Source organism: Triturus cristatus, chromosome 4_2, assembly GCF_964204655.1.
Source record: "Triturus cristatus chromosome 4_2, aTriCri1.1, whole genome shotgun sequence".
Lineage (NCBI taxonomy): Eukaryota > Metazoa > Chordata > Amphibia > Caudata > Salamandridae > Triturus > Triturus cristatus.
Window position 1 is genome coordinate 265688961 of NC_140586.1, and position 12922 is coordinate 265701882.

The window sequence follows — 12922 nt, forward strand, 5'->3', positions numbered from 1 at the left end:
CCTGTGTTTAGGGTTAGATTTTTTTTAAAAAGGCGGTTTAAAACTACACCTCATAAACGCTGCATTACAGTTTGTTACATGCACCTTAGAAAACGTAAATACATATTACATAGAGACAAACATCCTTACACTGGGTATACGTACAACAACATCTAGGTACATGTTACATCTGTCAGAGGTATACAAAGTGTAGACATGCCATGGCTGCCTACAGCTAAACAGCCTATTTAAAGATTTGGGAAAACATAAATTTAAAATTGAAAACAACCTTGCCTTGACGTTTACTTTTTTTTAATAAGAACACCTCATTCCTACACACAAGCCCCAACGCATGTACAACATTAACCTATACACATATCTATATAACGGATTGTGCAAGCTGCTCTCGGGAACCCTTTAATAATTCAGTGCTTTATATCAGGATTTTAACTTATAAACTGCAAGTTGTGGAAATATGGATTTTTCTGATCAGTTATGTCCCCTATCTTGGACCCCAACGGTTTCATGTATGAATCACAAGTACATGTATGTTCCCTCCAGTTCCAGTTATGAAGACGCAAACACATGTGCGTCCACCGTCAACATGTCCTCTTTCAGATCCGCCATGAATAGGCCGGATATTCCATTCCTAAGTATGAAAGGCCACCGGCTTTATATGGTTCACTTATGCCATTTTACAGTCCAGGCAAGTAGGCCCTGATTCTGTCATCAAACTCTTCTTGCCTTCTGCCTCTGAAAGCTCCAGTCTGAGCCTGCATCTGTGACCATGAACTTTGTCTCATTCCCTGCGCGGCTCACGAAGCCTGACATCAGCCTGTTGCCTGCCAAAAACTGTATTTCACCTTCGAAATTATCTGCTCCGTTCCCTGCCCAATGCATTCCTGTCTAGTAGTTTAAGTAAACATTCTTCCAGCTACCGAGCAAAGGCCCAGCTTCTCTGTCTTTATGCAAGTAATTCATAGCCCTATTACTATGGAAGATTTCCGCCCTCGCATCTAGTGTAGACACTTAGACGCTTGTACACGCACTAACAGTCAGTATAGTCAGTATAGAATAAGATTCTACTCTAAGAGACCTCTCTTTTGGATAACATAGTTCTTTAAACATAGGATGTTAGATATGATTTGGGATTAGGTTGACTTGACCCTCCAGACTTCTGTCGCCACATGTAGAGCTAAATATCAGGTCCCCTTCACCCCCTAGTTGCACGTCAATTACACGTCATGCTGCTGCGCGCGCATTTCTGCCAAGTATTTCTGCTGACATTGTGAAATTCTTTCATAGAACCACCCTATTATGACATCACACCTGATGACGTTCCCTAGTCACTCCCAGTTACGCCTATTTTTGCTACGCATGAATATATTATCCACACTATCAATTGTTACGCCTCTTGTATTTGCTTCACTGTAATGCCTATTGTATAAAAGTGATTGATTGTCAATAACGTATGTACTTCACTTCCTGAACCTTCGTGGTGATGGAACTTGGAGCAACCGATTCGAATCGACCATTGGAATAAAGCCCATTCCGAACCTCTAATACCACGGATTCTGCCTCTTATTTACTGAGCTATTTTATTATGTTTCTGTATCAAATTAAGTCCCGGTAATTAAATTATTTACCACAAAGTAACAAACGGATATAGCGCTGATACACAATGCTTTGCGCCGCACTTACATTATATACACACTCGGGGCTGCATTTAAAAGGGTTGCCTGGGGAGAGCAAAAGCATGCATTTAAAAGGGCTGACTGGGGCGAACAAAAGTATGTATTTTAATAGCGCTGCCTGGGGGAGAGCATTAGCATAAATTTAAAAAGCATAAGAAAAACCCCTGCTCAACAACCTGTGCTTCTGGGCAAATCCCTTAATCTGCCACTGTCTACCTGAAATGAATATACCTGTGTGTAACATAAACATTGCGCCCGTACAAAGCGCTCCAAGACCTTCAGGGTCGAGTTTGCACTGTATAAATATGCCCTAAAAAACAAAAAGAAAAGCCACAGGGACGCTGCTATATGGTCCATGTGGCTGTAAATACATTTTTATTTTATTCATAGCCCATACCAGGGTCAATTTTGTGCTAAATAAATATGCCCCACATATGTAAAAAAAAAAAAAAGCCTCAGGGACGATGCTAAAACGGTCTCTGCGGCTGAAAATACATTATTTTTTTAATTTAATTTTTTTATTTTATTGAAGGCCCCCTTGGGGCACAGCCGTCGTGTAGGAATCCCTGCGGAGCGTTTACTCTTCGTGTCTGCGAGGGTCGGCTCCGCCCCTCGGTGATGTCAGGGGTGTCCCTGGTGACATCACGGAAGGGGCGGTTCATTCCACAGCAGCCACGAAGAGGAAGCTCTCTGCACCACTACCGCCGCTATCAAGACCAACGTGGGGCCAAAGGAAATGCCGGCACCAGGCCCTCAGTCCCCAGAGCAGCGCCTGTGGTAAGCGGGCTCTGGGGGCCATACTTTTTTTTGTTTTTGTTTCGGGGCCTCGAGACCCCCAACGTCGACCCCGAGCCTTCCCACCACTGCGCACTGGCCCCAGCCATACGCGCCCCTAGAGCAACACATTCCACCTGCATGCTCTGGGGCTTTATTTTTTTTTCTAAATCAGGCCTCGCTCTCCCCCACAATAGCCATGCAGGAGCCCCAGAGTCCCGCACTTGCCCAGCAGACTCTGGAGACTTTATTGTTTTATAAAACGGGGCCGCGAGCCCCCACACGAAGCCCGGCCGCAAAAACCCCAGAGTCCCGCACTTTGGCAGCAGGCTCTGGAGACTTTATTTTAGAAAGCGAGACTTCAAACCCCAACGCGCCTGCACAAGACCCCAGAGCACCACGCATGGAAGCGGGCTCTGGGGGCTTTTATTTTTATTAAAAAAGCGACTCTCGCCACACTGCTGCACAAGCCCCAGAGTCCCGCACTTAGGCAGCAGACTCTGGGGACCTTTTTTAAAAAAAATAAAATGGGCCTCGAGCCCTTATCACAATAGCACAAGCCACCCCGGAGCTCCGCATGCAGCATGACGGTCTCCGGGTGGTTCTATTTTAAAAACAGTGGGGCAGCAATCCCCAGAGCACCTCTATTGGCCAGCGTGCTCTGGGGCCTTTTATTTTATTTTAAATGGGCCGCCCCCATGTTGTACATAGCCCCAGAGCCCTCACGGACCTCAGAGGGCTCTGGTGAAGCATCAGTATATTTTGGGGGGGGGGGGTCTCTGCCCCACACAGGAACCTGCCACAAACCCCCAGAGCCCCTCAAGTAACAAATCGGTCTCTGGGACCTCCTTCAACAGCTTTGGGCCTCTGACCCCACATTGGACTCGACCACCAGGACCCAAAAAGCCCTCCCGGACCCAGAGAGAAGCCCCCGTAAGTTTGGGCCTCAGGCCCAATACCAGACTCGCCCACACAGGACCCTAGAGCTTCAAACCTAATCCCCTGGACAACTATCGGCCCTGTGAACAGCCACAACCTGCACCAGCGACCTCTCAGCACCAATATAGCCACTGGGTGAGTACAAAACTGTATTATTTTATCTATTTTGATCTGTATACCGTCTATATTATGTAGTGTGCGCTGACAACCTTACAGTACCCTCCTAAGGCCTCTAGCGTTATGCACCTTAAAAATACACCCTGCAAACTCTGCGCCAACCCATCAGCACCACCCCTATTAACATTAAATGCCTACACACACAGCTTTAAGCTCAATGGTTCAAAAATGCCATTAGCCACTTCATATACCAGTCCAATATGTTTTAAACACCCTTTCAAACTTGAGTTGCAAGCATTTACACCCTCAGACCCTCTAGCAGTAACCACATTAAATGTACCCCAACATGGTAAAATGTTTCTATAACCTGCATAATCTTAAGGTTACAAGCCTGCGCCACAACCATAACCGACCTTTATTCACATTACAGTCCCCTTGCACTTTGCGCCGTTTAAAAAACTTAAAATGACACCACATTTCACCTCCAACCTTATTCACATTAGACACCAACCCACAACCCCACATCATATAATATTTAAAACCCTACAAACACAGTCCTACATAGTGCTAAATCCCCTTTTAAAATACAACCTTCTTCACCTTAAATGCATTGCCCCCAATACTTTAAATAAAACCTTAAACATGCAACATTGCACCAGCCACCCTATTTTACTTACATCCAATAATGTGTAGCAGGCGGCGTCAATCTGTGATAATTTGCTCTGATCCATTATTCCCTTTAAATTCCTGAGTTGATCCTGTGCAGCAAAACAATCCACGTATGTCGTTCCACAAGGGGTTTTTGAATGTCTATACTTGTCCTGGCCTGCTAATTAGTTCACCACCCTTTATGGAGGTGGGGTTTAGAACCAGGTAGTGGGGTCCCTGGGTGGGAACATTTTCTGACCATTGTACAGCCTATGCTAGATGCCCCATTTAACACCTGTTAATTAAACCTACTGCCTGTCGTGGGAAGAGCTGGGTAATCACCTGTGCCTAGGAATCATTCTCCTGGATAGATTAGAGCCCTCTGAAGTTTAGGGACATGCCAGATGACCTCGGTACATTTTCTAATCAGGGCCTTGTTTGTTAGAAACACCCCTTAGCATTTTGACATCTGTTAATTAAACCTATTGTCTGCTGAGGGGAGGGCTGCATAATCAGCTGTGTTTGGGACTCATTCTCCTGGGAAGATTAGAGACCTCTGAAGTTTAGGGATATGCCGGAAGACCAGGGTACATTTTCAAATCAGGGCTTTGTGTGTTAGATACACCCCTTAGCTTTTTGACATCTGTTAATTAAACCTATTGTCTGCTGAGGGGAGGGCTGCATAATCAGCTGTGCTTGGGACTCATTCTCCTGGGAAGACTGGGCCTGGTTGATTAGTTTTTCTTCCTCTTCTCAACTTTGCTCACAACTTTTTGTCACCTTAACACTTTGACACATACATGTCAGAGCCCTTACCAGGGATATTGTCCTATTGTTCTTGTGTGTTTTTACATTATGACTTGTGAGCCTAACCCCTTGAGTCTCGTGGGAAGCTTGGGACTGTCTGTTTAGTTTTTTCCTCTTCTCAGCTTAGCTCTGCACACATTTAAACATGCCCAGACATCCCCTCCTACTTGAAGGCCATTCTTTGCGCACACATTTCTCTTTACATAACCTAAATGCCCTGCTAGGCTAACACAACCTTCAACACTGTCTCATGCTCTGACACACCCCCTGTGCCACACCCCACACAGCTCAGTTCCGGTTAGGGCTGCCACACATTCATCATGTCCCCAAACTTTTTGTGCACCAGCTGTCACTTTTAAGGACAGAAACAACCTGGCACTTTTAAGGACAAGCGTTTCATGAACCTCACACTGACAACCTTGGGGGTGGGGGGATTTTAGGAAGGCCTGCACATTCACAGCTCAGCATGCCTAAACAACATCTGTCACAGCGCTGCCATCACAGTTTTTAAAACATGCCCATGAAGACACTTTTGCGCACACTTTTTTCTTTACACAACCTAAAGGCCCTGCTAGCTTAACAACGCCTTCATCCACTGCACACACTCTGACACAAACCTTGTGCCACAATGTAGGGCTGCCACACGTTCATCATGTCCCCAAACTTTTTGTGCACCAGCTTTCACTTTTGGGGACACACAGACCTGTCACTTTTAAGGACACGCATGATGTGTAAAGGTATCCTGACTTTCTACTAATGCATCGTTTTTTAATTCTTGCTGAATGAAAAATATATAGTATTTCTTGACACATGAATAATAGAAATAGTTCAGCAGTGCTCCCTGAAATGTATTTTTCCATGAAACCATAGAAATCTGATGTAAGCCTTTGTTTTTTATTACTCTTAGTTGCATAAAAGGGTCATTATGCTAATGTTATCATATTATTTGAAGGGTATTATCATTTATTCATATATATCCAGACTGGGCCAAAAGTAGGTGGGCAACAAAATAAAAGTGGCCTCCGTTAACGAGTCAGATAGCTAAACAAGTGGGCCACATTTGCAAATCAAACCCGTTTTGACTTGAAAAGACTCGCTGAATGGGTATTTTGCAGGGAATGGGAGACTGCATGCAATTTTGTTTGCTGCAGGGAATATCTGTGGTAATATCAAAGAAATCAACAGTAAAAACGGGCACACCTGGCCATAAACAGGCCACAAGCCGGCCCACACACTAATCTGTGGGGAACAACCTTTACAACGCAACTTTTACAACGCACTACACTTACAACGCATTTTTTACAACGCAACATCCACTACAACGCATTCCATTACATAGCATGACACTACAACGCATTTTTAAAAACTACCTTTACAACGCATTCCATTACATCGCATACTACCTTTACAACGCATACCATTACAACGCATAATATTACACTACACTATCCAACACTTACCCTACTGTTGCACCCCCTGGAGTTAGATTAGTAATTTTTACCCCTATACTATCCAACACTTACCCTACTGTTGCACCCCCTGGAGTTAGAATAGTAATTTTTACCCCTATACTATCCAACACTTACCCTACTGTTGCACCCCCTGGAGTTAGAATAGTAATTTTTACCCCTATACTATCCAACACTTACCCTACTGTTGCACCCCCTGGAATTAGAATAGTAATGTTTACCCCTATACTATCCAACACTTACCCTACTGTTGCACCCCCTGGAGTTAGAATAGTAATTTTTACCCCTATACTATCCAATACTTACCTTAAATGCAATTTAATATTATGCGTTGTAATGGTATGCGTTGTAAAGGTAGTATGCGATGTAATGGAATGCGTTGTAAAGGTAGTTTTTAAAAATGCGTTGTAGTGTCATGCTATGTAATGGAATGCGTTGTAGTGGATGTTGCGTTGTAAAAAATGCGTTGTAAGTGCATGCGTTGTAAAAGTGTGCGTTGTAACGACATACATCCATAATCTGTTATAAAAGCCCATTGGGCACTGCCCGATTGCCCTAGAAACTGGTCCAACCTTTCTTACATGTTTCATTCTGCCTGCTTTCGAACGCTTCAAAATCTGGTTGTGCGGAACAGGATGTTAAACCTGGGAGGAAGAGCTGTTTTAAACCTTGAAAATGGGCAACAGCCCAGCTTCAGGGCCCGTCCCAGTAAGGTAATCTCTCTCTGTTTTCACCTTTGCCAATTTCTCTATCTCAACCTCTCTAGCTATCAAATTAAATCAATCACCATTTCTATAGTGCACAGCTGCCTCCATGGAGGCATCAAGGCACTTACGTGGGCAATTGACAGTCAGTACATCACTTGTAGATGAATAGGAAAGTGTTAAGCTTTTATCGAAAAGAAAGGTTTTCAATACTTTCTTAAATATTGAAATAGAGGCAGTTCTATGAGATTTATTGGAAGAGTTTTTCATAGCATGGCTTTCAAGACTGTGAAAGATCTTCCTCCTTGCCTTCAGAAATTATGGGACATGAAGCAGTGGAAGGTGGTTTGATCTTGCTTCTAAATTGCCGGGCCCTGTCTGGAGAAAGCTCTAAAGGACAATGTTAGAGCTTTGAATGTGATCCGATTTATCATAGGTAGCCAATGAAGTTGCTTCAGATGAGGAGATATGGGCTGCCTAAATGAGACTCTTTGGATCAGCCTTGCTGCTGCGTTCTGCACGATCTGAAGTCTGCGAATTAAGAAAGCAATGAGTCCTAGATACAGGCTGTTTGCGTAGTCCAGCCGAGAGGTGACCAAGGTATGAACCACAGTTTTAAGAGTCTTTTCTGTCTGTCTATCTCTATCTACCTCTACATCTATCCTCATCTCCCTCTACTTATACCAACCCCACCCCTCTCTACCTTTCTATTGGCCACTCTTTCTCTCTTCTTAACTTGCAGTATCATCACTCTTTCCTTACCCTATGTCACCCTTCTTTATTGATCTCTACTTCTCTGTCTACAGGTGCCTAACTTACGCCTCACCTCACATTCTCTACTGTGCCTTCCTATTTACCCTTTCCCTCTTTCTACCTCATCATTCTCTTCTTCATCTCTCTCTATCTCTATCTTGTTGCACCTCATCTCTCTCTCTCTCGCCCTCATCAATTGCTAAATACCCACTCTTCTCTCCACGTCACTTCTCTAGCTATCGCTCCATCTCAATGTCACCTTTCTCTTGCACCCCTGCCTCTCTTTCTCTGCTTTAAATTTTTTTCTGTTGCATGTCTCTCTCTTTATTTCCCGCCTCTTCTACCTCTCTCCTCTTTTTTCCCTGTCTCTCACTCTCTACAGGGCATATTATCAAGGGATGACGATAACATTATCGCTGCTTTAGCGTCCGTTTTCGGGTGAAAAGCGGCAATAATTTTATCGCTTTATTTACAAGGACATGCAAGCGCGTGTTTCCTTGCCTTATTGCCCAGTTTCCTATCGCCTCACCTCACATCGCTAATGAGATGCAAGGTAGGTGTGCCCCTTACATCTACATTATAAAATATCGCTAACGGTGCTTCGCTGTATTTACAACGAAGCCCCGACCGGTTTAGCGCTGATGTTTTTGCACTAACTGGGTCTTAACGCTGGAATTCAACGTCTGTTAAATACTAGACTAAGGCATACCAAACATGGGGGGTGGATTGTGTAGCTAAGACCACAGGCCCTATCATCAAGGATATCGCCGTTTACCATGGAACATCGCTGGAAAAACAGCGTTGTTCCATGGAAAACGGCGATTTCCCCGCTATCGCTGGAATATTTATTGCCATGGCGCTGAGCGTTGTTAATATAGTGCTAACATGGTGATAAGTTCCAGCGATAGCCGGCAATAGGAAACTGCGTGCTAAAAGCGGCCAGCGATAGTTATCGCTGCTGCTTGATAATATGCCCCTACATCTCTACATAGAGACCCCTTCTCTGTCTTTACTTTCTCTAGCTCACCTCTCTAGCTCACCTCTAACTCAAATAAAGATCTCTCTGCCATTCTATCATGACCTCATCTCTCTCTTTCCACTCTCCGTGCCTACCTCTATATCTCTATCTCTCGCGTTCCATTTGTCTCATCTTTCTAACTCACGCATCTCTATTTGACTCACACCTCTCTCTCTCCATCATTTCACAACCCTATCTCTCATTACCCCACCTCTGTCTCTCAACAACTCTCTATGCCTCAATCTACCTTTCTATCTCCTCCCTCTTAACCCCACCACTCTCTTCCTCACCTCTATCTCAACCTCTGTTCATCCTCTATCTCATACCTTACAACCTCATCTCACTCACCCCATCTCTCTCACTGCTTAACCTCTCAATTTACTTCACAATTCAAACGCTGCCTCTCATTTCTACCTTCACTCTCTTTCTGCCTTTGCTGCCTCTAATACCCCTCTAACTATCCTACACTTTTCTCACTAGCTCTCTTCAACTACTTCTATTATTACTTTCTCAGTGTCTCATATATCTTTCTTTTTTCCTCTTCTTTCATCTTACCCTTTATGTGTCAACACTCTCTGTGTCTCTCCCCTTTACACCACTCTGTTGCTCGCCTCTGTCTGTACTTCACCACTTTTACACTTCCTCAGCCTCTCTACCCCTTTGAGTCTCATTTCTCCTTGTCTCTACATCACAGCTGTCTCTATACTTTTCCTCTTTCCTCTGTACAACTCATCTCTCTAGCTATCACCCCTTTCACTCAACCTATCTCTCTGCGCCACTGTTCTCGTTACCTGATCTTTCTTGCTATACTTCACTTCACATTTTGCCGCTCTCTGTATCTGACCACTCTCCATCTACCTTGCATCTTTCAAAATCTCTCTTTCACACCACTCTGCCTATTTAAATCTACCTCTCTCCTAACTCACTTCTCTACCTTGTCTTGCTCTCTCTCTATTCCTCTCTCTATCTCATTACTCTGTGAACTTCCATCCACTGTGTATCCCCACCTAGAAAATAGTCACGCACGCCCTGGTCACAAGCAAGCTGGACTATGGTAACACACTCTATTCCAGAATCAATAAAAAACTCACCAGAGTGCTTCAGATCATTCAGAACTCGGCAGCCAGAATCACCCTCAACTTCCCATGCTACTCTCGCATCACCACATACCTGAAGGAGCTCCACTGGTTCCCACTTCACAAATGAGCACATTTCAAACTCCTCACCCACACTTTCAAGGCGCTACATAATACTGGTCCAGCATACATCAACAATTGTATCAGCTTTCACAAACCTTTCAACCACTTCCTCTTGTCCGGACTCCTGCTTTCACACATCCCACACATAAGGAAAAACCTGATCTGGCAGTCAAGCCTTCTCCTACAATGCTCCTAAAGCATGGAACAACCTGCTGCTACACATAAGATCCTCCTCCTCCTCACTTTTTGAATTTTGCAAGAAGCTGAAAAACTGGCTTTTCCAGTAGTCCCACTAGGATCTAGGTGTTGTTAGACTCACACCTGCTCGGTGCCAGGATGCCCTCCCAGGTTTATAGTGCTCTGTACAAATCTAGATAACATAACATACCACTCACTCTCCTCTTTCTGCATTCTACTTCACTCTAAAACCATACATATTTCTCTGTTTCTCTTCATCTACCTACACTGTTCTCTTTCCATCTGCTTGATTCTTTTTTCTCTCTTTTTTCTCCCATTATCTTGTATCTCTCCTTACCTCGACCAGCTCTCTGATTGACCTTTAGCACCCTTCTTTCTGTAGTTCACCTGCCACGCTATGCCATTCTCATTAATTCTTTATCTCCCTGTCTCCTACCTCCTGGCGCTTCTCGTACTCATCAGACTCATAAGTCACTGTATCAGGAGAGAAGTATACACATGAATAGAGGAGAGGAGGGACAAGGTAGCTGAAGAGAATTAAGGAGGAACTTATCAGATACCACCAAATGTAATGGTGAAAATCTTGAATTCAGTGCTTTCCTTTTTACTATTGCAACGAGAATATTGGTTGTAAATGGAGATTTGTTTGTGGTGAAAAATATACAAGAATTAAACCTTCAATTAAAAGTGCTATCTACATATGTTGTGTTCTAGAATCATGCACTAGTTAATTAAACAGCCATTAAGCAGTCTCTTTTACAGCATTTCTCCTGCAATACCATTGAATTTAACCTGGATGACAAGTTCACTTTCTACTAATCTAAGACTGCCTCCAGAGATGTATTTCAGTAATATCTTATTATTATTATTATTATTATTATTATTATTATTATTTTATGCACTTGTACTGCGCAACAGCTACCCAAAAAGGGTTTCCCGGCGCATCATAGCTGTAAAAGATGGAAAAAACAGATCTTATTGATTAAATAGCCAGGTTTTTAGCAACTTTCGGAAACTGGAGTAATTAGGCTCGTTTCTCAGTGGAATAGGAAGAGAGTTCCAGTGTGATGGGCCAAGGTAGGCAAAAGATTTACCTCCTATGCGAGTACGCTTAAATTTTGGAATCCTAAAACGACTCTGAGTAGCTGATCTGAGGTTCCTCGATGGAATTTCTGCATTTACCAATGCACAGAGGTATTTAGGGGCTGTGTTGGCTTTTATTTTATACATGTAGGTGAGAACTTTAAATTTCACACGATTTTCAATATTGAGCCAATGGAGTTTGCGTCGAAATACTGAAACTGATTCTCTTTTTGGTACCTTGCATAGTAACCTAACTGCCGCATTTTGGGCCATTTGTAAACGATGGAGATTAGCTTTATTTGATCCTAAATAAAGGATGTTACCGTAATCTAAACGGGATGTTATTAAAGCATTCACCACCGTTTTCTTGGTAGACTCCGGGAGCATCCAGCAGATTTTCCTCAGCCATCGTAAGATAGAAAAGCAGGTGGCCGTCACTCTAATTGGTTGAGCTTGCATGCTCACAGTATCATCCAGGAGTAATCCTAGGTTACGTACTTGCGAAACTGGATTTGGAAGGTTACCCATCTTCTCTGGCCAATGTTGATGGCCCCATAGATGTTTTTGTTTTCCTAGAATGACAACCTCTGTTTTTTCCCCATTTAGTTTTAGGAAATTTTCCTTCATCCAGGTTGCGATGTTATTCAAACCAGTTTTAAGCATAGAGATGTCATTAGTATTTTGAGCCGTTAATGAGAAGATGATTTGTGAATCATCAGCATAGGAATAGATTGTGAGTCCAGACTCTTCAACTAATTCAGCCAAAGGCTTGACATAAATGTTGAAGAGAAGTGGACTCAAGATGGATCCCTGTGGTACACCATGATTGAAGGAATGAATTTTAGAACATGTATTTTGAGAAAAAACTTGAAATGTTCTGTTAGAAAGAAAGTCCTGGATCCATTTCAGCGCATCCCCATTTAATCCTATGTTGCTCAGAGTGTTTAAAAGCACTTTATGTGAGATGGTATCAAAAGCAGCGCTCAAATCCAATAGGATGAGCGCTACTGTTTCTTCATTATCCAATTTATGGCGGATTGTCTCAGTCACGCCCAAGAGTACAGTTTCAGTTGAAAAACCCGCCCTGAAGCCAGACTGAGATTGGTGAAGAAGTTGGTAAGAATTTACATATTGTGTCAGCTGAAGGTGGATGTGTTTTTCTAAGATCTTGGATAGAATTGGGAGTAAGGAAATAGGACGATAATTTTTAGTGTCCTTTGCATCAGCATTTGGCTTTTTCAGCAGGGGATGGATCATGGCATGCTTCCAAAGGGAAGGAACTTTGGCCACTTTAATTGACAAGTTAAGTACCTGTGTTATGGTGGATATCACAGATAGATTTAACTGCTTAAGAAAGTTGGCTGGAATAGGGTCTCTTGGTGATCCTGATTTGACTGAATTTAATAGATCTTGGACAGTAGCTATAGTTAATAAGGGCCAGTCTTTTAATTCATGCTCGGTCTTTCCCTGATTTGAAGTCTGCGTACCATCTGATGCAGTATCCTTTGGCCTTGGGGCATCAGTATCCTGTGAGATAATA